Source organism: Bubalus bubalis, chromosome 6 (genome assembly GCF_019923935.1).
Source record: "Bubalus bubalis isolate 160015118507 breed Murrah chromosome 6, NDDB_SH_1, whole genome shotgun sequence".
NCBI classification, from domain to species: Eukaryota; Metazoa; Chordata; class Mammalia; order Artiodactyla; family Bovidae; genus Bubalus; species Bubalus bubalis.
The window spans coordinates 22,807,726-22,829,560 of record NC_059162.1 but is presented as its reverse complement, the minus strand read 5'-3'; the positions used below and the strand labels follow the sequence as shown (position 1 = coordinate 22,829,560).

Below are 21,835 nucleotides of genomic sequence, written 5' to 3'. Positions count from 1 at the left end.
AAGATAATCACGACGGTGTGATCACTGACCTAGAGCCAGACATCCTGGAATGTGAAGTCAAGTGGGCCTTAGAAAACATCACTACGAACAAAGCTAGTGGAGGTGATGGAATTCCAGTGGAGCTATTTCAAATCCTGAATGATGATGCTGTGAAAGTGCTGCACTCAATATGCTAGCACATTTGGAAAACTCAGCAGTGGCCACAGGACTGGAAAAGGTCAGTTTTCATTCCAATCCCAAAGAAAGGCAATGCCAAAGAATGCTCAAACTACCACACAATTGTACTCATCTCACACGCTAGTAAAGTAATGCTCAAAATTCTCCAAGCCAGGCTTCAGCAATATGTGAACCGTGAACTTCTTGATGTTCAAGCTGGTTTTAGAAAAGGCAGAGGAACCAGAGATCAAATTGCCAACACCTGCTGGATCATGGAAAAAGCAAGAGAGTTCCGGAAAAGCATCTATTTCTGCTTTATTGACTATGCCAAAGCCTTTGACTGTGTGGATCACAATAAACCGTGGAAAATTCTTCAAGAGATGGGAATACCAGACCACCTGATCTGCCTCTTGAGAAATTTGTATGCAGGTCAGGAAGCAACAGTTAGAACTGGACATGGAACAACAGACTGGTTCCAAATAGGAAAAGGAGTATGTCAAGGCTGTATATTGTCACCCTGTTTATTTAACTTCTATGCAGAGTACATCATGAGAAACGCTGGACTGGAAGAAACACAAGCTGGAATCAAGATTGCCGGGAGAAATATCAATCACCTCAGATATGTAGATGACACCACCCTTAGGGCAGAAAGTGAAGAGGAACTCAAAAGCCTCTTGATGAAAGTGAAAGTGGAGAGTGAAAAAGTTGGCTTAAAGCTCAACATTCAGAAAACGAAGATCATGGCATCCGGTCCCATTACTTCATGGGAAATAGATGGGGAAACAGTGGAAACAGTGTCAGACTTTATTTTTCTGGACTCCAAAATCACTACAGATGGTGACTGCAGCCATGAAATTAAAAGGCACTTACTCCTTGGAAGGAAAGTTATGACCCACCTAGATAGCAGATTCAAAAGCAGAGACATTACTTTGCCAACAAAGGTTCGTCTAGTCAAGGCTATGATTTTTCCTGTGGTCATGTATGGATGTGAGAGTTGGACTGTGAAGAAGGCTGAGGGCCGACGAATTGATGCTTTTGAACTGTGGTGTTGGAGAAGACTCTTGAGAGTCCCTTGGACTGCAAGGAGATCCAACCGGTCCATTGTGAAGGAGATCAGCCCTGGGATTTCTTTGGAAAGAATGATGCTAAAGCTGAAACTCCAGTAGTTTGGCCACCTCATGCGAAGAGTTGACTCATTGGAAAAGACTCTGATGCTGGGAGGGATTGGGGGCAGGAGGAGAAGGGGATGACAGAGGATGAGATGGCTGGATGGCATCACTGACTCGATGGACGTGAGTCTGAGTGAACTCCGAGAGTTGGTGATGGACAGGGAGGCCTGGCGTGCTGCAATTCATGGGGTCGCAAAGAGTTGGACATGACTGAGGGACTGATCTAATCTGATCTGAAACCCTTACTGAGAGATTTCTTCGAGTTCACACTCATTGACTAAAGCGATGTCCTGGAAAAGCTTAAATCATATGATTTTCCTCTGTTCTCTTCTTTTTTTTGACTACTCTGTTTTCTCATGTAATCTCAGCCAGATGCAGTTGCAGATATATCACTTGCATGGTGGGTGCTGCTGCCTGTTTGGTTCACTCATTGTTCTGAATTTTGAGGATAAGGAGTTGATTCACAGAAGAGATTTGAGGTTGGATTGACTTGACTTCCTTTGACAAAGAGCCCAGATTGTACCAAATTGGGAACTGAGTTACCCTGGTCTCCATGACCAGGCTTGAGCAGAATAAAAATTGGAGAACAGAGACTTTTAATTTTCATTCTAAAAATAGATCTTTTATTTATTTCAGTCAAAATAAGGGAAAGATTGCATTCAGAGTACTTTGGGAGAACTTAGTAACAGTAGCTGTTCCTTTGCTCTCTTTGTTCACCCTATGCTAATAACTGGTTCTTGATATTAAAACCTTGCCTGTTGGGCTCAGAACAAGAAGCTAAAAAAAAAAAAAAATCTGCCATTGGAAATAGAAATAGATGATGACTTCTTGGATAATGTTATGTGGAATTAAGTACTGTACTCCCTGTATTCTTTAGAGGTTTGGTTCATAACATTAAAGAGACATTCCTCCAACATGCCCTTCCTGGTGTCCTTGACATTACAAGAGCTTGAAAATAGTCACATAAAGGTGAACACAAGATTTTTACTGTGATTCTTTGATCATTTATGGGTTCTCTGCTTACATAGTTGTTCAGCTTGTCCTCCCCATCTTAATAGGGCTGATATTGACCATGTCGTTGTTCTGACCATCTCTAATGAGGGGCTGCCCTCATGGTCTCATGCTCCTCTGGGACACTCTTTCAGTTCAGTTCAGTCGCTCAGTCATGTCTGACTCTTTGCAGCCCCATGAATCGCAGCACGCCAGGCCTCTCTGTCCATCACCAGCTCCCAGAGTTCACTCAGACTCACGTCCATCGAGTCAGTGATGCCATCCAGCCATCTCATCCTCTGTCATCCCCTTCTCCTCCTGCCCCCAATCCCTCCCAGCATCAGAGTCTTTTCCAATGAGTCAACTCTTCGCATGAGGTGGCCAAACTACTGGAGTTTCAGCTTTAGCATCATTCCTTCTAAAGAAATCCCAGGGCTGATCTCCTTCACAATGGACTGGTTGGATCTCCTTGCAGTCCAAGGGACTCTCAGGAGTCTTCTCCAACACCACAGTTCAAAAGCATCAATTCGTCGGCCCTCAGCCTTCTTCACAGTCCAACTCTCACATCCATACATGACCACAGGAAAAACCATAGCCTTGACTAGACGGACCTTTGTTGGCAAAGTAATGTCTCTGCTTTTGAATCTGCTATCTAGGTTGGTCATAACTTTCCTTCCAAGGAGTAAGCATCTTTTAATTTCATGACTGCAGTCACCATCTGCTATTGACCTGAGTTCTGTCAGTCACGATTTCTTTCAACTCATCTGAAGAAAGGTCACTTAAGAGAAAGCCTAGAACTGTGGAGCCCCAGAACTGACCTCTGCCATCTCTTTCTCCAAGAGGAGAATAAAATAACTGAGGTCTTTCTTTCCTTGTGTTTCTTTATTTTTTTTTTACGTATTTTAAGATTTTATTCACTTTTGGCTGCACTGGGTCTTTGTTCTGTGCTGGTCTCTCTCTAGTTGTAGCAACTGGGGGCTACTCTCTACTTGCAGTGCATGGGCTTCTCATTGTGGTGACTTCTCTTGATGTGGAGCATGGGCTCTAGGCATGGGAGCTTCAGTAGTTGTGGTACATGGGCTTAGTTGCTCAGAGGCATGTGGAATCTTCTCGGACCAGGGATCAAACTGTGTCCCCTGCATTAGCAGGTGGATTCTTAACCACTAGACCACCAGGGAAGTCCTCTTATGTCTCTTCAGAGCAGTGGCCTTCCTGTTCTTCCTCTCCACAGCTTGCAGCCAAAGGCACTGCAGACGACTTAACCCACCTGTTCCCATTTGCTTTCCTGCTGGTCTTGGAGGGTCTCCTGGAGCAGTAGAGGTGCTGCAGCTTGCCCTAGGGACACAGCCAGTAGCGGCAGCCATATTTGGGAGCCACAGAGATCTTGATAAAGAAATGACCCAAACGAGGGCTGAGATACCCCACCAATTAGAGCAGAGTCTTTTAAGACAATGGAGGCACTAAAAGCTCAGACTGGGGAAGCAGGGTCCTCTTTGTGTCCCACCTCAGGTAGGTACCCTTCCTGGAAAAGGAGACATTTCCCCTTGAGAGGCCACCTTGACAAAGGTCTTGCTTTGCTTAATCTGAGTCATTCTTGTTGCCACTAGGGCTTTGGGGATTTCCATTCTAGACTGTTTAGTGGTCAGACCTTTTCCTTACATGACGGTCTCCTTGGAAATTTTGTCTGAAATGCAGTTTCTTGAACCTTATCTCCAGAGAATTTTAGGAAGCACCACAGTGACTATGACATAGATATTCTTTACCTGTGTAGCTAATGCTCAGTAATTGAAGCCTGTCTGCTGCACGATTACATTTACTCATGCAAAGTTAATGCTGTCTTCTCTATTACATTATGTGTTCTTCTCTGTTGTATATAAGATCAATCTGCTCAAAGAGGGTAATGAAATCACCATGTAAAGCAGACTTGGTACATGGTGTATTGGTATTTGCATCTTGTACTGCTTTACTTATGGCTGTGCTTTTATTGCTTCTGCACAGACCTGGGACAGGATCTGACTGGGAATATGATAGGGACTAGAACACTAGTAGAAGTTAGTTATTCCTAGTAACTGTTACTTATCCACTTGGTATTTACTGAATATTCCATCTGGCAGGATTTTTTTTTTATGGCGGGCTCTTGAGGGGGGTTGGGTGAATAAGGCAGGCAGAGCTCCTGCTCTCAGGAAGATGATCTTTTAACACAGAAGCCAGACATTTTACAGAGACTCACATAAATATTATTTAATTATGGCTTTGATAAATTTTATTTGTATTCATGCATCCCTTTGTCCCATTGTTGGCCAGAATTGAAAATTGACTGAGTATAAATAATAGGACTAAGGGACTGTAGTAAAAGAATTGTCTCAGAAAAGGTCTTTCAGATATTTTTGTTTTAACAGTGGGAATACTGACGTTTGATCCAATGTCCATTGAAATTCAGCTGTGCATTCCTAAAGGGTGTATCATGTGCTTTGGACAGAGAAGCTTGTGTCCACGGCTTTGTTGTGGCTTTCTTGCCACCAAGGGGTTGGAGATTTGCATGGTTGGAGCTTGGGAAAATCCCCTAATCTATTTGGGCCTCAGTTTTATCAGTGAAATAAACTTGTTATTCAAATTCTCTGAATTCCATCCTGTTCAGTTTTCTTAGAGTTGCATGAGGGGCTGAGATGCATGCTAAATGTGCCCTGGGAACTGCAGCCAAGATCTGGCCCTGGTCCTTTCTGTGTTTCCTGCAGGAGCCTCAGCTGAGCCCACACACTAAAATTAAAGAAAATCAGCAAGTTTGGAAGATGAGAATAACCCAAATAAGGCCAAGGAAATGGTGCTAACCAAAGGAAGTGACAAGTTGAGTTCAGGAAAATCAAGGGAAACAGAGGACTACATACAGCATCATCCAACTCTTCATGGAGCAGTCTGAGCTGAGCAAGAAGAACTGGGAGAGTAACTCAGTCCACAGGGAACTTGTGCACCTGCCGAGGTGATCCACATGCTGGATCAGGGTTGGTTTATACTGCTGGGAGCACCAATTTCAGAAGGAGGAGGATGGGACCTTGAGGCTCTGCCCTAGACCTGCCCCGTCTAGACCTTGGAGCTGCCCTTGCAGAGGAAGCCTTCCAAGTAAGTGTGGGCCAAGATGGATAAATGATATTTAGAGAAGAATTGGAGATGTCCATTTTTACTTTAAATAGTTCTGCCCTGTTGCCAGAAGGGGCCAAGGAAAGGAGGGGACATTTATATCTGAAGCAGAGATATTAATAATATTCTTTTGCATTTAGAGTTTGAAAGGCTTTACACACAATATCTCTTAAATATTTGTTGAGTGCTTTTTGTTTTTTAATGCTGTATTTCCCTGAGAAAATCAAAGCCATGAGAGAAAGAGTACAAGTGGATATTTTCAACAAAATGTGCTTGCTCTCCTCAGGTGGGGTGTTGTAGCAGCCAAGAGGCTGGGAGGGTAGATCAAGGACATCTCTACCTAATGACAGTGTGAACCATTGAGGAATCCTGAGAACAGTTGTATTTTCCTCAGAGTCACACTGGTGAGTGTTATATGGCAAGGATAGTGTAGGGCAGACTCCTCTCTAAGGAAAGGGCTTTGTTACATAGTGGGAGAAAGCAAAGCATCCCTGACAGTACAATTGGAATGTAGATGACATGGTTGGAGATTTGCAAACACTTTTATTCAAACTGTGACTGATAATTGCTGAGAACCTCCTCAGTACTTGACTCAGCACCAGGAATCATGAACACAGAGATGAATAAAGTATTGTCTCAACTTTTTCCCTGATAGCTCAGTTGGTAAAGAATCTGCCCACAGTGCAGGAGACCTGGGTTGGAAAGATCCCTTTGAGAATGGAAAGGCTACGCACTCCAGTATTCTGGCCTGGAGAATTCCATGGACTGTATAGTCCATGGGGTTGCAAAGTGTTGGACTCAGCTGAGCAAATTTCACTTCACTTCAGTCCAGTACCCAGGAAGTCACAAAAAATGTAGTGGTGATGGGTTCATCGGAAGACATGACAAATGATGCCTAGAGATTACTACAGAAGGGTCCCGGTTTTCCTCCCCCGCCCCTAAGCTGTATGGTCTTTCCTGGCTCAGTAACCCTGGTTCTCAGCCAGATTTCAACCTCTGGTGGTGTATTATGAAAAATAAAGAGGGAAAGCCAGGTGACATATCAGAAACATTTGTTCTTCCTCAGCTGGGAGAGGTAGTCACTTGGCCACACAGGTCTTGCTGAGTTCAAAATCTCTGGAATTTCTGCAGTGAAGGAGTAACCTGATCCATTCTAGTCCCAGTGGAATGAGATCCAAAAGGAAGTATACCCAGTTGGTTGATTAGGGCCTTAATCCTCATTAAATCTTGCTGGTCCTCAATTCACAGCCTGGCATTTGAAAGGAATGCAGCAGCAGTCTTTTTTCCCAAATGATTTAGAAGGGGAGCCAGAAGGTTTATCTTCCAGGGAAACACATCCCAGAAATGCCCTCCAAGAATTTACCGAAACTCCTGAATATACTGAATTGTCCTATTATTAACCATTAATTGTCAGGGGAGAGTGAGAATGCAGTTCCCTACTACCACAAATTATGCAGTCATGTTTCCCACATTGTGGAAATCAGGTCAGCACTACAGAGTGCAATGGCTAAGCCTCACACTGGGAATACCACCTGCCTACTCATGGTATTTCCGCTGTCCTGTATTTACTAATACAAAATACTAATAATAGGGGAAATTGTGTGAGGGAGAATAGACCATAAGTGAGAGAACTCTGCACTAGCTGCTCAGTTTATCTGTAAACCTAAAGCTGTTCTAAGAAGTAATGTGTATTAATGTTTTTAAAGGACATAACACCTTCAAATCATCGTTTTGGTGGCATTCTGTAACTGCTAATTATTACTGAGTGTTGAGGGGCACCAATCTGGAGTCTGACCAGTTGGTGATTTCCATGCCTGGGCCTTCAACCTTTGCCAGCCTAGCAGTTTCTCTGGAATCTGGATGGGAAATCATGTAGATCAGGGTGGCCCCAGTGCTCCAGATGGTCCAGAGAGAAGACTAGCATGTAGTGAAGGCTGGGAGAAACCATCGCAGGACAGAACTATGTGAAGATCCAGGAGGAATGAGATTCTGCAGCTGCCCCACCTGTGCGCACAGAACAAAAGAGAGTATGGACACGATATGAGAGCTACAGGATAATGTAGCTGCCTCCTGTGCTGAAAACACAGAATGCTGAGTCTTAATATGCGGACGTCTGGGCACTGACACCAGCAAGTGGCCCTCCACACCCCAACGTAGGGCGCACGGCCCTGGCCGCCTGCTCCTCGCCGCCTCGGGAGCCCCCGCCCAGGTGACAGGTGACGACACAGCCTCTTGGGCTGGAGTTGGACACGTGCCCTTCTGTCTTGCGCATTCCCTTCTGCGGAGTGGGAGGGTGTGAAAGGCTTTCCAAAGTGGCCGATTTTCAAATCTTTAAAACTGGCCCTTGAACCATATAAAAGCCCGGAGAGTGAAAAAGTCTAGAGAGAAGCCCACAGGCTGCGCTGAGCTTCCCTCAGGAAGAAGCGACCGCCGCCGTCTTGGGGACGCGGATGGGTGGGGAGTGGATGAACCTGGAAGGAAGAAGAGAGAAGAAAAATGAGGGAGGAAACAGCCCAGAAGAAACACCGTCAGCTGCTCACACCCAACCACACCCCGCGGGGCGCCAGCAGCGTCGGGGCCGTGGTCGCTTTGTTTCCGATCGCATTCCCAACATCCACTCCAGTGAAGCCGGCAGAGCCCCACGATTAAACCCTTGGACCTGAGGTCCCAGGGAGGGGACATTCCACGAAGTCCTAAGGGCTCTTCTGAGGATGTTTAGAGCTCCCAGGGCAGCAGGAAGAGGACAACTGCAAACAGGAAAGGGACTTTTTTCCCTGGGGGAAATTTTACCTCAGAGCAGAAAACTCTAGAAATGCCGGTAGAACAGGGGCATTTGGGGGAAGTCTAGTAACCTTTTCCTAAAAACTTTCCTAGTAACAGGAAAAAGTTACTAATCCACCCCAAATGGATTTCAACTCTTTCCACAATGTCCAAACCTGAAGAGACGGCCGCGGACCGACGAGTCAGGCGCCCCCTGGCGTCGCGGAGGAAGCCACTCAAGGCAGGGTGACTAGAGCGCCCGGCGGGAGGCGAGTCCTAGGCTGTGCGCCACCTGGCTCAGCAGTGGAAGAGTGAGCCAACAAATTGGTCATGGTTCCATGGTGTAATGGTGAGCACTCTGGACTTTGAATCCAGCGATCTGAGTTTGAGTCTCAGTGGGACCTTTCTCTTTAGAAAGCCTCTTTTACTTGTGCCCCCTACCCTGGTAGGGAAGAGTCCTAACCACTGGAAGGCCAGAGAATTTCCTGAGCTAGGGCAGTTCGCTGGGATACAGAAAGAAGGGATATCTTCTCCATGAGGCAGAGGAAAAAAATCCAGGCATGAGGTAAGGAGACCACCAGCAGACCCCCACAGAGACTGAACCAGCCCGCCTTTGAGTGTTTGAGTGTCTCCTGTGGAGGTCCGATCAGCAGTGGCCTGCCGCAGGGGCAGGGACTCAGTGCAGCAGACCTAGGTGTGGCATAAGCCCTCTTCAAGGAGGTCACCATTAACTCCACCATAGAGCCGCTAGAACTTACACAGGACTAGGGAAAACACACTCAGAGGGCACAGACAAAACCTTGGGACCCAGAAGAAAGGAGCACTGACCCCACAAGAGAGTGACCCAGACTTGCCTGTGAGTGTTCAGGAGTCTCCAGCGGAGGCGTGGGTTGGCGATGGCCTGCTGCAGGGTCAGGGGCACTGAGTGTGGCAGTGCGTGCATGGGACCTTGTGAAGGAGGTCACCATTATCTTCATTACCTCCACGATAGTTTGGTCTATCGGGTCAAACAACAGAGAGGGAACACAGCCCCACCAATCAACAGAAAATTGGATTAAAGACTTACTGAGCATGGACCCGCCCATCAGAACAAGACCCAGTTTCCCCCACAGTCAGTCTCTCTCATCAGGAAACTTCCATAAGCCTTTTATCCTTATCCCTCAGAGAGCAGACAGAATGAAAACCACAATCACAGAAAACTAATCAAACATCACATGGACCACAGCCTTGTATAACTCAATGAAACTATGAGCCATGCCATGTAGGGCCACCCAAGACAGATGGGTCATGGTGGAGAGTGCTGACAAAACGTCATCCACTGGAGAAGGGAACAGCAAACCACTTCAGCACTCTTGCCTTGAGAACACCATGAATAGTATGAAGAGGCAAAAGGATATGACACTGAAAGATGAATTCCCCAGGTCGGTTAGGTGCCCAATATGCTACTGGAGAAGAGTGGAGAATAAATTCCAGAAAGAATGAAGAGATGGAGCCAAAGCAAAAACAATGCCTAGTTGTGGATGTGACTGGTGATGGAAGTAAAATCCAATGCTGTAAAGAACAATATTACATAGGAACCTGGAATGTTAGGTCCATGAATCAAGGTAAATTGGAAGTGGTCAAACAGGAGATGGCAAAAGTGAACATCAACATTTTAGGAATCAGTGAACTAAAATGGACAGGAATGAGTGAATTTAACTCAGATGACCATTATATCTACTACTGTGGGCAAGAATCCCTTAGAAGAAATGGAGTAGCCTTCATAGTCAACAAAAGAGTCTGAAATGCAGTACTTGGATGCAATCTCAAAAACGACAGAATGATCTCTGTTCATTTCCAAGGCAAACCATTCAATATCACAGTAATCCAAGTCTATGACCCAGCCAGTAATGCTGAAGAAGCCAAAGGTGAATGGTTTTATGAAGACCTACAAGACCTTCTAGAATACCCAAAAAAACAATGTCCTTGTCTTTATAGGGGACTGGAATACAAAAGTAGGAAGCCAAGAAATACCTGAAATAACAGGCAATTTTGGCCTTGGAATACAAAATGAAGCAGGGCAAAGGCTAACCGAGTTTTGCCAAGAGAACGCACTGGTCATAGCAAACACCCTGCTCCAACAACTCATGATAAGACTTTACACATGGACATCACCAGATGGTCAATACAAAAATCATATTGATTATATTCTTTGTGGCCAAAGATGGAGAAGCTCTATACAGTCAGCAAAACAAGACCAGGAGCTGATTGTGGCTCAGATCATGAACTTCTTATTGCCAAATTAAGACTTAAATTGTAGAAGGTAGGAAAAACCACTAAACCATTCAGGTATGACCTAATCAATCCCTTATGATTATACAGTGGAAGTGACAAATAGATTCAAGGGATTAGATCTGATAGAGTGCCAGAGAACGATGGATGGAGGTTCATGACATTGTACAGGAGGCAGTGATCAAGACCATCCCAAGAAAAATAAATGCAAAAAGGCAAAATGATTGTATGAGGAGGGCTTACAAATAGTTGAGAAAAGAAGAGAAGCTAAAGAAAGGCAAAGGAGAAAAGGAAAGAAATACCCATAACTTGCAGAGTTCCAAAGAATAGCAAGGAGAGATAAGAAAGTCTTCCTCAGTGATCAGTGCAAAGAAATAGAGGAAAACAATAGAATGAGAAAGACTAGAGATCTCTTCAAGAAAATTAGAGACAGCAAGGGAACATTTCATGCAAGTTCAATTCAGTTCAGCCACTCAGTTGTATCTGACTCTTCACAACCCCATGGACTGTAGCACGCCAGGCCTCCCTGTCCATCACCAATTCCTGGAGTTTATTCAAACTCAAGTCCATTGATTCGGTGACACCATCCAACCATCTCATTGCCTGTCATTCCCCTCTCCTTCTGCCTTCAATCTTTCCCAGCATCAGGGTCTTTTCCAACAAGTCAGTTCTTTGCATCAGGTGGCCAAAGTATTGGAGTTTCAGCTTCAACATCAGTTCTTCCAATGAATATTCAGGACTGATTTCCTTTAGGATGGACTGGTTTGATCTCCTTTCAGTCCAAGGGACTCTCAATTTTCTTTTCCAACACCACAGTTCAAGCATCAATTCTTCGGTACTCAGCTTTCTTTATTGTCCATCTCTCACATCCATACATGACTACTGGAAAAATCATAGCCTTGATGAGACAGACCTTTGTTGGAAAAGTAGTGTCTCTGCTTTTTAATGTGCTTTCTAGGTTGGTCATAACTTTTCTTCCAAGGAGTAAGTGTCTTTTTAATTTCATGGCTGCAGTCACTATCTGCAGTGATTTTGGAGCCCAAAAAAATAAAGTTTGTCACTGTTTCCACTGTTTCCCTATCTATTTGCCATGAAGTGATGGGACCAGATCTCAGTTTTTTGAATGTTGAGCTTCAAGCCAACTTTTTCACTCTCCTCTTTCAATTTCATCAAAAGGCTCTTTAGTTTTTCTTTGCTTTCTGCCATAAGGGTGGTGTTATCTGCATAACTAAGGTTATTGATATTTCTCCCAGCAATCTTGATTCCAGCTTGTGCTTCATCCAGCCCAGCATTTCTCATGACATACTCTGCATATAAGTTAAATAAGCAGGGTGACAATATACAGCCTTGATGCATTCCATTCTCTATTTGGAACCAGTATGTTGTTCCATGGCCAGTTCTAACTGTTGCTTTCTGACCTGCATACAGATTTCTCAAAAGGCAGGTCAGGTGGTCTGGCATTCCTATCTCTTTAATAATTTTCCACAGTTTGTGGTGATCCACACAGTCAAAGGCTTTGACATAGTTAATAAAGCAGAAACAGATGTTTTTCTGGAACTCTTTTGCTCTTTCAATGATCCAACAGATGTTGGCAATTTGATCTCTGGTTCCTCTGCCTTTTCTAAAACCAGCTTGAACACCTGGAATTTCATGATTTACGTACTTCATACAAAGATGGGCACAATAAAGGACAGAAATGGTATGGACCTAACAGAAGCAGATGATATTAAGAAGAGGTGGCAAGAATACACAGAAGAATTGTACAAAAAAGATCTTCATGACCCAGATAACCACAATGGTGTGATCATTCACCAGAGCCAGACATCCTGGAACGCAAAGTCAAGTGGGCCTTAGGAAGTATCACTATGAACAAAGCTAGTGGAGGTGATGGAATTCCAGTTGAGCTATTTCAAATCCTAAAAGATAATGCTGTTAAAGTGCTGCACTCAATACGCCAGCACATTTGGAAAATGCAGTAATGGCCACAGGACTGGAAAAGGTCAGTTTTCATTCCAATCCCAAAGAAAGGCAATGCCAAAGAATGCTCAAACTACCGCACAATTGCACTATCTCACATGCTAGCAAAGTAATGCTCAAAATTATCCAAGCCAGGCTTCAGCAATATGTGAATTGAGAACTTCCTGATGTTCAAGCTGGTTTTAGAAAAGGCAGAGGAACGAGAGATCAAATTGCCAATATCTGCTGGATCATTGAAAAAGCAAGAGAGTTCCAGAGAAACATCTATTTCTGCTTTATTGACTATGCCAAAGCCTTTGACTGTGTGGATCACAAGAAATTGTGGAAAATTCTTAAAGAGATGGGAATACCAGACCACCTTACCTGCCTCCTGAGAAATCTATATGCAGGTCAAGAAGCAACAGTTAGAACTGGACATGGAACAACAGACTGGTTCCTAATTGGGAAAAGAGTATGTCAAGGCTGTATATTGTCATCCTACTTATTTAACTTAATAAACTTAACTTAATAAACATCATGTGAAATGCCAGGCTGGATGAACACAAGCTGGAATCAAGATTGCCAGGAGAAATATCAATAACCTCAGATATGCAGATGACACCACCCTTACGGCAAAAAGTGACGAAGAACTAAAGACCCTCTTGATGAAGTGAAAGAGAATGAAAATGCTGGCTTAAAACTCAACATGCAAAAAACTAAGATCATGGTATCTGGTCCCACCACTTCATGTCAAATAGAAGGGGAAACAATGGAAACAGTGGCAGACTTTATTTTCTTGGGCTTGAAAATCACTGCAGATGGTGACTTCAGCCATGAAATTAAAAAACGCTTACTCCTTGGAAGAAAAGCTATGTCCAACCTAGACAGCATATTACAAAGCAGAGACATTACTTTGCCAACAAAGATCCATCTAGTCAAAGCTATGGTTTTTCCAGTAATCATGTATGGATGTTCAAGCTGGACTTAGAAAAGGCAGAGATCAAACCAGAGATCAAATTGCCAACATCCATTGGATCACTGAAAAAGCAAGAGAGTTCCAGAGAAACATCTACTTCTCCTTTATTGACTATGCCAAAGCCTTTGACTGTATGGATCACAACAGACTGTGGAAAATTCTTAAAGAGATGGGAATACCAGACCACGTTACCTGCCCTCCTGAGAAATCTATATGCAGGTCAAGAAGCAACAGTTAGAACTGGACACAGAACGACAGACTGGTTCCAAATCGGGAAAGGAATATGTCAAAGTTCAGTGCCAAAGAATTGATGCTTTTGAACTGTGGTTTTGGAGAAGACTCTTGAGAGTCCCTTGGACTGCAAGGAGATCAAACCAGTCAATCCTAAAGGAGATCAGTCCTGGGTGTTCATTGGAAAGACTGATGCTGAAGCTGAATCTCCAATACTTGGCCACCTAATGGGAAGAACTGACTCCTTGGAAAAGACCCTGATGTTGGGAAAGATTGGAGGCAGGAGAAGAAGGGGACAAGAGAGGATGAGATAGTTGTGTGGCATCACTGACTCAATGGACATGAGTTTGAGAAAGCTCTGGGAGTTGGTGATAGACAGGGAATACTGTTGTGCTGCAGTCCATGGGGTCACAAAGGCTCAGATAGGACTAAGTGACTGAACTGAACTGAACTGGACTGATCAGGTACAGAGAGATGCAGGATGTCTACTGTATTGACAGCTGAAAATGGTTGACAGATATAGATGGGAGAACAGGGCCTATTTAGAACTTGACATTTCATGTACAAAATAAAGATTAAATGTTCCTCAAGTAGAGGAGGGAGGGCCTGAATGAAGAGTTAGGTAGAAATGTGTATATTGCTGAGGAGAAACCTGCTGATCACCTCCATGAAATTTTCCTTTACACAGTCTACTGAATAGACCTCGAATCCCTGGATGTGCACATCACCGGCCATGGAATCTCCAGCCTGTAGTCCTTTACTTGTGGTCTCAGGTGTCCTGAACCTCCTCAGGTCCTGCAAGATAAGAGAAGGGAAAGTGGGGAGGAGAGGGTACCTGCCAGTCAACTTTAAGGAAGACAATAGGATGCCTAAATTAGCAGCCACATGCATTACAAAGGATTTACCTAATCTACAGTATCCCCACAAAAAGCAAAAGGAAATATAGCAAAAATAAACATGGAGCAACTTTCAGGCTTTCTGGGCAGAAACCATTCTTGAGTAGATCAATGTTCTTGGTGGTAGAAGACAGTTTAACTCAGTGAGAGGGTCCTTCGAAAGTCTCAAAGTAAAATCTTCTATGAATAGAAGGAAAGGGTCATGGCCTTCTTTGTCAATGGTGTCTTATTGGAGCAGAGTCCAGCAGGTTGAAGTGGGAGCCTAACAGGGTCCAGGACTCGGCCCTCAAAGCTTCGGGCTGCACGAGTAAAAGACACTGGGCGCGGCCTAAAGGTAAAAGGCCCACTGAAACTCGAACTCGGATCACTGGATTCAGAGTCCAGAGTGCTCACCGTTACCCATGGCCGCCTCGTTCTCCCGAGGCTGAGCCAGGCCACACGCAACCGTGCGGGCCCAAGACCCGCCTCCCTGCCGGGGCTCCATCACGAGCCGCTTCCTCCGCGACGCCCGGGGGCGCCCGCGGCCGTCTTTTCAAGGTTGGGACGTCGTCGAATGGAGACGAAATCCATTCTGGGTGAGTGACAGGGAAGGGCTTCTAGGCCTCCTCCAAATGCACCTGCTCTATCGGCATTTCTAGAGTTTTCTGCCCCGAGGTAAAATTCCCGTGAGGGGAAAAAAAAGTCCCTTTCCCCTTTGAAGTTGTCCTCTTCCCGCTGCCCGGGGAGCTCTGACTCCCCCAGAACAGTTCTTGGGACTCTGTGGGATTGCCTCATCCTCCGCCACCACCTACCATTCTGTTCTCTACACCCCCTCTCTCTCCTCTCCGCGTTCCTTTCAGTCTTCCCCCTCATTCCGCCCGCTTCCTTCGTCTGCTTTGTTGCCTACCACTCGTCCTCAGTTTTCTTGCTCCCGGCCCAGTACAAAGCGCAGGCTGTCAGAACATGGGGAAGAGCGGCTACAGTCTGACAGGAAGGTGAGGAACAGTTTCCTCATAGGAGAAGCCCGATTGCTTCTCGGTCAGGATCCTTTGGGGGTCTTTGCTGGAGAGAGTGGCTGAGCGTCCTTAGCCAGTGCTCGAGGCCTGGGCAGCGCTGGCCTTTAGCCCGCCTGGGACCATCCTGAAACTAGAGTGGCTTCAAAATTAAGAACCTTGGGTTCGGCGCAGCTCCTGACTGATGTGTCAAATTCCACGAAAGTGAACCGCCAGCACTCTTGTCATTCATTTACGGCTTACACTGAGAAAAAGCAGGGGCTCCTCGTTTCTCCCCCTCGTGGCTATGTCAGGTACAGCGCACAGTGATGGAGTGCTGTAGATGCCGGAAAATGCAAAGAACTGGGTGATTTTTCAGGACCTTGAAATTGAAAGTCCAACAAACTACCAACTAAAATAGATGCATGGAGGGGGAAAAAGTATGCTCCTCCCTTTTGACTACAAGCGGGGGTTGAAAAAGCAACTTTCTAGCTTTAGAATTCAGGCAGAAGAAGGATGAATAGATCATAGAACTTCCAACCTTCCTCAGCCAACCTTCTCATTTTAAAATTTCCAGTGGCCCAGAGACTCTGTCAAAGGTCTCCTGCCACCATCTTTGCACAACCCAGCATCTGAGCATCTAGACACTCATAAGTCTTGACTAGAAGCTGGGATCTTACACTTTGTGTGGGAAGGGAGGGAAGAGAAAAGAGGTTTTGCCCCTTCAGTTCAGTTGCTCAGTCCTGTCCCACTCTTTGTGACTCCATGGACTGCAGCCTGCCAGGCTTCCCTGTCCATCACACCGACTCCCAGGGCTTGCTCAAACTTATGTCCATGGAGTCGGTGATGCCGTCCAACCATCTCATCCTCTGTTGTCCCCTTCTCCTCCAGCCTTCAATCTTTCCCAGCATCAGGGTCATTTCCAATAAGTCAGTTCTTCGCATCAGGTAGCCAAACTATTGGAGCCCCTTAGGCCAAAGTATATTAGTCAGATTCAACGGGGAGTTATAAATAAGCCAGAGCTGTGGTTTATGTCCTGTTAACAGTGGTTATTCTTAGGAAAGTTAGTGTTGAGAAGAAATGACTTTTTTCCTTATACATTCTATTATGTAACTTAAAAAGAGAATATATACACGTGTTGCTTTTGTCTAAAAAAGAAAGGAAAATTAAAAAATGAAAGAAAGATGCTTCAGATGCCAGTGCAGAAACAATTTAATTGGGGAGGAAAGGAGAGCCTCTTTGGGGAGAGAACTTGGAGAAGGTGCCAGAATTCTGGGAGGATCCCTGGGGATGAAGCTGGAGCTTCACTAGGACCACGTGGGGCAGAGAAAGGTTTGGTTAGTGAGCTGAGCAGCAATCTCCTACAGATGGGTTCTTCTGGAATCTGTCCTCATCCTCATACTATCCTCTAAACGGCTCTCAAAACTGCCTTCCCCCTACTAACACTATCTGTGCTTGTGAAATGAGTGTGATCATAAAGGTTGATAATTTCATAATGATTGGTCCCCACTCCCCATATTTAAGAATGACCAATTAATGCATACACACCTGGAGTACTTTGAAGCCATAAATGTGAAGAATATCTCTATGAATCAGTACAGAGTTATTTCCAGAATGTGTTTTTATGAGGGAAAAAAGGCAAGGTACAAAAGAGCAGGTACACAGTGTTACCGATCCCAGTCCTTGGACTCTTAAGTCAATAGAAATTGATAAGAGGTCAGATGAGAATTTCAGATAAAGTTTTATGGGTGCTGGTGCTACAGTACAAGGGAGTGAAAGCGAGAAACAGGTGCCCTGGCTTGCTCCCAGAGAGAAACTGCTTGGGTTGTTAAAAGGATTAACAATGTGGGTGGCCATGAGTTGGTCTAGCTTAGAGGTGGTCTTTCCACCCCTTTGGTGGTGTTGTGTGCAGGGGACAGGTACAGTACCCTGCTTTTGTTCCAGGCACCTCAGAAATGGCAGTTGGTTTGTGGCCTTTTTGTATATTATTGTTCATAATTGCCCCAACTGTGAAGGTGTGCAGTTATGTTTAGTATGTTATAGTTTCTTTGTATTCTATTGCTCTAGGAGATATTTGTCCAGGTGAAAGCACTCCAGTAAAGTATCCCAGGTCCCAGCCTATCGAAACAGGATGCTATTTTTTGTGTAAGGAGAAGGGGAAACGGAATGGGTTCCCAGGTAGCTCGGCTGGTAAAGAATCCACCTGCAATGCAGGAGACTCCAATTCAATTTCTGGGTCAGGAAGTTCCCCTGGAGAAGGGATAGGATAGGCTACCCACTCCAGTATTCTTGGGCTTTCTTGGTGGCTCAGATGGTAAAGAATCTGCCTACAATGTGGAAGACCTCGGTTTGATCCCAGGTTGGGAAGATCCTCTGGAGGAGGGCATGGCAACCCACTCCAGTATTCTTTGTGCTCACTTCAGCAGCACATATATAGGTCAGAAAATAGGGGAAATGTTTTTATCTAGGGTTACATGGAAATGGAGTCTGAGATATGGATATGGGTGAGGCTTTTTTCTAAGTGTAATCTTAATACAGTTTTCTTTTTTTTTTTTCTTTTAACCATGTCACTGTTTTACATATTCTGAAAGAGGATAAAAAAGCTAATCTTAAAACTAAAAAATAAAAGCAGAATAAATGAATTTAATTATGCATTAAATGATAATATAACCACATAAAATATAATTAATTCAAGTAAAATTTGAAAGCATGCTTGACTATAAACTCATAGTGGGTATATCCTAAGGACATCGTGAACTTTACTTGATACGTTTAAGGTTGGTCATCGTTGTGGTTGTTCAGTTGCTAAGTTACGTCCAGCTCTTTGCGACCCCATGAAGTGAAGCTCAACACACTTCCCTGTCCTTCACTATCTCCCGGAGATTGCTGCAGCTCATGTCCATTGAGTCTAATGCCATCCAACCATCTCATCCTCTGTCACCCCCTTCTCCTGCCCTCAATCTTTCCCAGCATCAGGGTCTTTTCCAAGGAGTCAGCTCTTTACATCATGTGTCCAAAGTATTGGAGCTTCAGCATCAGTCCTTCCCATGACTATTCAGAGTTGACTTCCTTCAGGATTGACTGCTTTGATCTCCTTACTGTCCAAGGGACTCTTAAGAGGTTGGTTGCAGAACTGATATAATAATTCTGAAGGTGTCTTGTGTTGTGAGATAGAGAAATTAGTAAAAATGTTGATATTGTCAGGAATCAAGGTTATCAACTTGGAAGAAGGAGGACAAAAATATGAAATGGGAAGAGTTGAGGAAGAACCTTATGGTTTTGAATTGAAATTGGAGATAGTCATATCAAGAAATTGCTAACCAGTCCAAGCTCTGCTACTGCATGCTCCACAAGTCAGTTCAGATCAGTTGCTCAGTCATGTTCGACTCTTTGTGACCCCATGGATTGCAGCACGCCAAGCTTCCCTGTCCACCACCAACTCCTTGAACTTGCTCAGACTCATGTCCATTGAGTTGGTGATGCCCTCCAACATCTCATCCTCTGTCGTCCCCTTCTCCTCCTGCCTTCAATCTTTCCCAGCATCGGGATCTTTTCTAATGAGTCAGTACTTCACATCAGGTGGCCAAAGTATTGGAGTTTCAGCTTCAGCATCAGTTCTTCCAATGAACACCCAGGACTGATCTCCTTTAGAATGGACTGGTTGGATCTCCTTGCAGTCCAAGGGACTCTCAAGAGTCTTCTCCAACACCACAGTTCAAAAGCATCAGTTCTTCAGTGCTCAGCTTTTTTTATGATCCAACTCTCACATCCATACCTGACTATGGGAAAAACCATAGCTTTGATTAGATGGACCTTTGTTGGCAAAGTAATGTCTCTGCTTTGTAATATGCTGTCTAGGTTTGTCATAGCTTTTCTTCCAAGCAGTAAGCATTTTTTAATTTCATGGCTGCAGTCACCATCTGCAGTGATTTTGGAGCCCCCCCAAAATAAAGTCTCTCACTGTTTCCATTGTTTCCTCATCTATTTGCCATGAAGTGATGGGACCGGATACCATGATCTTAGTTTTCTGAATGTTGAGTTTTAAGCCAACTTTTTCACTTTCCTCTTTCACTTTCATCAAGAGGCTCTTTAGTTCTTCTTCACTTGCTGCCATAAGGGTGGTGTCATCTGTGTATCTGAGGTTATTGATATTTCTCCTGGCAATATTGATTCCAGCTTGTGCTTCATCCAGTCTGGCATTTCGAATGTTTATATTTCTGCATATAAGTTAAACAAGCAGGATAAAAATATACAGCTTTGATATACTCCTTTCCCAATTTGGAACCAGTCTGTTCCATGTCCAGTTTTAACTGTTGCTTCTTGACCTGCATATAGATTTCTCAGGAGGCAGGTAAGGTGGTCTGGTATTCCCATCTCTTTAAGAATTTCCCACAGTCTGTTGTGATCCACACAGTTAAAGGCTTTGGTGTAGTCAATGAAGCAGAAGTCAATGTTTTTTTGGAATTCTCTTGCTTTTTTTATGATCCAACAGATATTGGCAATTTGATCTCTGGTTCCTCTGCCTTTTCTAAATCCACTTGTACACCTGGAAGTTCTCAATTCATGTACTGTTGAAGCCTAGCTTGAAGGATTTTGAGCACCTTATTAGCATGTGAAATGAATGCAATTGTGTGGCAGTTTGAACATTCTTTAGTATCGCCCTTCTTTGGGATTGGAATGAAAACTGAAATGTCCAGTCCTGTGGCCACTGGTGAGTTTTCCAAATTTGCTGGCATATTGAGTGCAGCACTTTCACAGCATCATCTTTTAGGATTTGAAATAGCTCAGCTGGGATTCTATCACCTCCATTAACTTTGTTCTTAATAGTGCTTCCTAAGGCCCACTTGACTTCACACTCTGGGATGTCTGGCTCTAGGAGAATGACCACACCATCATGGTTATCTGGGTCATTAAGACCTTTTTTGTACAGTTCTTCTGTGTATTCTTGCCCCCTCTTCTTAATATCTTCTGCTTCTGTTAGGTCCATACCATTTCTGTCCTTTATTGTGCCCATCTTTGCATGAAATGTTCCTTTGATATCTCGAATTTTCTTGAAGAGATTGCTAGTCTTTCCCATTCTATTGTTTTCCTCTATTTCTTAACTTAAGGCTTTCTTATCTTTCCTTGCTATTCTTTGGAATTCTGCATACAGGTGGGTATATCTTTCCTGTTTTTCTTTGCCTTTTGCTTCTCTTTTCTCAGGTATTTATAAGTCCTTCTCAGACAACCATTTTGCCTTTTTGCATCTACTTCGCCCAAAACTCTGTCTCCAAGATTTGATTTGGTACTGATGTACAGAGAAGCTGAGCTTTCAGCGTCAGAGCCAATTATGACTCCATGTTGGATGTGTTTCTTTAACTTTTGCTTCCCACCGCTTTTTTTTCACTTAAAGGATACTGTTTATCCATAATGGACTGCCTCGCGAATGCCGCCTCAGCTGCATGAATATTAAGCCAATGTGCCTTTGATCAGGACCCTTCCCACTTTGGGGTGGCTACAGGATGGAAGAAGTTAACACATCCCCTCCCTGAGTCTTGCCATCCTAGAAGATATTTGCAAGATTAGTACCGTTTTTACTTTATTTCCTCACCTCTCCCAACTCTGTGCTCTATAAAAGAACCTGGCATCCAGACCCCAATAAGATGGTTGTTTTAAGACAATCTGCTATCTTCTTAGTCTGCCAGCTTTCCAAATGAAGTTATATTTCTTGCCTGAACACCATGTCTCTTGGATTTATTGCTCTGTCATGCGGTGAACAGAGTGAGCTTGGATTCAGTAACACACACATCCATACACACACACACATATATATCAAAAAATCATCTAAAAGATCTATATGTAATGTTATATTCTCTATTTTGTAAAATGGGATAATGAGGCTCAAAAAGATTGCATATTTAAAGTGGTGGATCTGGTATTCAAATCCAATAAAATCTGTTTCAAATCCATGGTTTTATTTCTTCAATCTAGGCCCAGTAAAGGATTTTGTGAGGAATACACTTGGGCTTCCTAGGTTGTGCTAGTCATAAAGAACCAGCCTGCCAATGCAGGAGACATAAGAGACCCGGGTTTGATCCCTGGGTCTGTAAGATCCCCTGGAGGAGGAAATGGCAATCCACTCCAGCACTTTTGCCTGGAGAATCCTGTGGACAGAGGAGCCTGGTGGGCTACAGTCCATAGGGTTGCAACAAGTTGAACACAACTGAAGCAACTTAGCATACACACTTGGAACTAAGGAATATTGGTTGTTTGTAATATAATGTAAAAATTATCTGTTTATAATGGTTTTTATTCATCCACTCAACAAGTATTTATTGACTATTC

The 21,835-nt window shown here is 44.1% G+C and overlaps 2 non-coding genes across 2 annotated transcripts; one reads left to right on the top strand and one right to left on the bottom strand.

Annotated features, from left to right (window-relative positions):
* Positions 1 to 6,861: 6,861 nt before the first annotated feature.
* LOC112585891 lies at positions 6,862 to 7,019 on the bottom strand. Its single transcript, XR_003110464.1, has one exon. It is a non-coding gene; the product is annotated as a U1 spliceosomal RNA (small nuclear RNA).
* Positions 7,020 to 8,542: 1,523 nt separating this feature from the next.
* TRNAQ-UUG lies at positions 8,543 to 8,614 on the top strand. Its single transcript has one exon. It is a non-coding gene; the product is annotated as a tRNA-Gln (tRNA).
* Positions 8,615 to 21,835: the final 13,221 nt, after the last annotated feature.